Consider the following 4,168-nt stretch of genomic DNA (forward strand, 5'->3'; position numbering starts at 1 on the left):
GCCCCATAGATCGCAAGGTCTGAAAGGGGGGACTTTACTTTACTTCTAATATTAGAACTCATAGAACTGATACCAGTATCTTCATTCAAACTAAACGAATCAAATATGAAACTTCTAAAAACAAATAACTATGACCTCGAACTAACCTCTAGTCTTCAAACCCTATATATTTAATATATAATGTTGTAACCCCGCTCCCGCGCTACACTAATGGTGCGCATCTGAGCACTACTGAACCGTGACCTCCGTGACCCCAGGCCGTAAGGCTGGTTTGTGACGTAGTAGGTCAGCGACCATTGTTTCTGATCGTAACCAGAGCCTGGCTGTGTGTTAGCGCTTAGGCGAAGTGTTGTAAACTGTAACACAGCCAACGTGTAGTTGTCCTGATGACTATACACAGACGTATTATTAAACTAGACTAATCACAGGATCTAGACTTTATGTATTTACTTAATATACACACTAAGTGATTGTGTTAGCATTAGCGCTTAGGCGAAGTGTTTTAAAATGTAACACAACCAACATGTAGTTGTTGTCCTCATAACTATAAACAGACGTATTATTAAAGTAGACAAATTACTAGGTCTTGACTTAGATTCTCATAACTATAAACAGACGTATTATTAAACTAGACAAATTACTAGGTCTAGACTTAGATTCTCATAACTATAAACAGACGTATTATTAAACTAGACAAATTACTATGTCTAGACTTAGATTCTCATAACTATAAACGGACGTATTATTAAAGTAGACAAATTACTAGGTCTAGAATTAGATCCTCATAACTATAAACAGACGTATTAAAGTAGATTAACTACTAGATCAGACTTAGATCCTCATAACTATAAACAGACGTATTATTAAAGTAGACTAATTACTAGGTCTAGACTTTATGTATTTACTTAATATACACACTAAGTGATTGAAGACTGCTTTGTGTGTGTTGTAAACTGTAGTGTGTTGTAAACTGAACTGTAGCACACCTGGCTGAATGTTTGCATTAGTGCTTAGGCTAAGTGATATAGTCTGTAACTCATTAACTTGTAGTCATGTATGTTATGACTTTTCTATAAACAGTATTACACCTACATATGTTATTAGAATATAAAATTGATCAGTTGCTTTACAACTTAATGTACACACTAATGATAACAAGCATCACAACAGAAATAACACAACATGAAAACAAATGTGTGGTGTTATATAGCAATTTTATTTGCAGACAAAGGATACCACTTTAATGAGTTAAGTTTTTATTGCAATTGCTTAATGAACATATGGAAAAAAAAATTTCAATAATTTACAATACACATTTTAAAAATACAATGATTACATATAATGTTAATTTGATTTAAATATATGGATGGCTGCCTGTTCAAGCGGTTTGCTCATATAATGTTAATGTTATTTAATTATATATTATATATATATTGATGGCTGCCTGGTGGAGCGGCTTGCGCTCCAGACTGTCACTTAGATTTATTGATGGTCCCAAGTTCAAACCCTGGCCGCTCCCATCCCCAGTCATGCAGTCATTAAATTTCTTTAGAACCACATGAACACAATAACCAGCAACATATCTTATCTTATAGATTACACAAGTTACTTCAAAAAACAAGATAATTACCCATAATATAACATCTAACAGTTAGACTTACAGAGAACCTTTATGATGTTTTGATGAATCATTAAAATTAGGAAAGATAAAAGAAATATTTTCATCTTTTTGATTTATCCCACTGGATCTTAAACCTTTAAATATATGTAGTGTACATGGTCAATAACTTATATAAGCAGGAGTCTGCAGGATGTGGGTAGACAATACTTAATTTAGATAGTCCATAAAAAGTGACATGGTCTTCTTATTTAGTCCTGTTTGGTTTAAGTCAATTTAATATATTTATTTCATTGTCATTTTTTGTATTTGTGTACTTAGTGTTTTCTTTAATAGCATTTAAAAACTGTTAGTATTGTTGGTAAAATTTTTTGTAGAATATTGTTCTATGAGTTCTAACAAATTAGTAATTTCATAAATGTAGGATACAGTTTTAAGAAGTAGCTTATCACCTTTACCAAATACTTCTGTTTGTTTAAAAAAAAACATCAAAGAGATGTACCTAGAACAATAGAATATATATATACTACCTTAACTGGACCAGAACCTTTACAATGTACATAAATCATACACTCCTCTTGACAAAGAACATCCAAAACGAAGACACATTTATATTTCTTACACTATCTTGAAATTCACTGAAATCACTGATATGGTTTTTTTTTACTATTATATCCTTATATGTTTGACATGTTTCGGATGTTCCTTCAGAGTTGACAACAGGGGATGGAAGCGGGCAGGGTTTGAACTAGAGACATCGATAAATCCAAACGACAGTCCAGCGCGCAAACCACAAGACCAGGCAGCCATCCTGCGACTTCCTGAGACTTAACACTTTTTTTAATGCACTCTCTACTCTTTCATGTGTAGTAGCTAGTCCACAATACTTCATCGTCTTCAAAATGTTAACGGCAGATCTGAAAGTTAAATAAAGTTTACTATTAATATTTTTTAGATGAAATGCAAACTGTAAATAAATACTGTATATAATATAATAATATCAAACATTTACTAGAATATCTATTGATAGAATCGTTATTAAATTAATAGATTTACATAGTTCTAGCCTAAAGTAGTATTTACTTCCTAGCAATAGCCTCTTTTTATAGTCTTGTTGATCATCAAAAGCATAAAAATTTTAAATTATTTATAATACTAATATTATATGCTAGATGCTAGTAATAATTATTACTTACTTTAGAGTATTCCTTTATAGTACGTAATCCTTCAATACTGGCCATGATACTTCGTCTTGAAAATGTTAATGGCAGATCTGAAAGTTTACAATTAATTTTTTTGAAATGAAATGCAAACTGTATAAAATATAAAATAAAATGTATTATATATTAGGCCTATATATAACATCTAACATTTACTAGAATAATTTGGTATATACACCGAGGTATAAAATATGACAGATCTAATAGTAACTGTCTAACAGTCTAATAGAATGAGTCTATGTAACTATAGAATACTAGTAATAGTCTACAATAGATTATAGATCTGTACTTCTACTGGTTATATATATATAATATATATATATCTATATAAAATATATATATGTATCTCTATCTATTATAATCTAGTCTATAAGTTACTACCTGTCTATTTGTACTTCTATATAATATACGGACTATATTATGCTATTGGTATATAAACTAGATCTAGACTCTATAATTATTGACAGAATCGTTATTAAATGAATAGATTTACAATTAGATCTACATCGTCCTAGCCTAGATCAAGTATTCAATGCCTAGGCTAGGCCTAGATTTCTAGATCTACCCACTTTGACTTTATATAATGATTATCATGTTAATCATCAAAAGCATAAAAGTCAATTAATTATGTATAATGTTAATATGCTGGATCTAGAAATATTTACTTACTTTAGAGTACTCCTTTAATGGTACGTAGATCTAATCCTTCTCTAAGCCAAAGGTATTACCGCTGGCCATTTTTTCTTTCTAAGCCACCATTCATCATCTTTTGGTAATCGGAAAGCATATCTGCTAGTTACTAGCAGTGCTAGATCTAGATCCTTTACAAAACGAGACCTTTGTTCACCATTGTAGATCTAGAGTTTTAATCCATGATGAATATTATCAATATATTGAAAAGTCTAAATCATATTTAGATGAAGATTCTATTTGTTTCAAAAGAAATCTGTCTGTCTATGTAAACTACACAGCAACACAGTGGACTGAGTGGTTACGTACACACGCATCAATCAGTGACGCATATCCTTGGCCTCTGACCAGTGATGACGTAGGCCGCGACCTGGTCAGAGCTAAGGCTTTCTATGTCGAAGGCGCCGACTGAACACGACTAGTGAAAGACATATAGAGACAGGAGGAAGGACTGTTGTGAGCCGGCTAGAAGTCATGGGAGTTTGAACAGTCTGGTGCTCAGTGCTGTCCTGTGTGATACTAGGAAACTGTGTGGGAGACCTGGAGCGACACTGGGAAGTGTGTCGGTGGTCTGTTCTGTGTTCTGGTATGAAGTAGGAAAGTCCTATTGGTGATCCTGGCCTCCTCGCGGCGGACTTTG

At 32.7% G+C, this 4,168-nt stretch overlaps 1 long non-coding RNA gene across 1 annotated transcript; it reads right to left on the reverse strand.

Annotated features, from left to right (window-relative positions):
* Positions 1–1,195: 1,195 nt before the first annotated feature.
* Positions 1,196–3,892, reverse strand: LOC129927213 (uncharacterized). Its single transcript, XR_008778824.1, has 3 exons — positions 3,508–3,892; positions 2,815–2,891; positions 1,196–2,535 (listed from the first exon to the last, which is right to left on the reverse strand). It is a non-coding gene; the product is annotated as an uncharacterized LOC129927213 (long non-coding RNA).
* Positions 3,893–4,168: the final 276 nt, after the last annotated feature.

The sequence above is a fragment of the Biomphalaria glabrata genome, chromosome 1 (genome assembly GCF_947242115.1).
Source record: "Biomphalaria glabrata chromosome 1, xgBioGlab47.1, whole genome shotgun sequence".
Classification (NCBI taxonomy): Eukaryota; Metazoa; Mollusca; class Gastropoda; family Planorbidae; genus Biomphalaria; species Biomphalaria glabrata.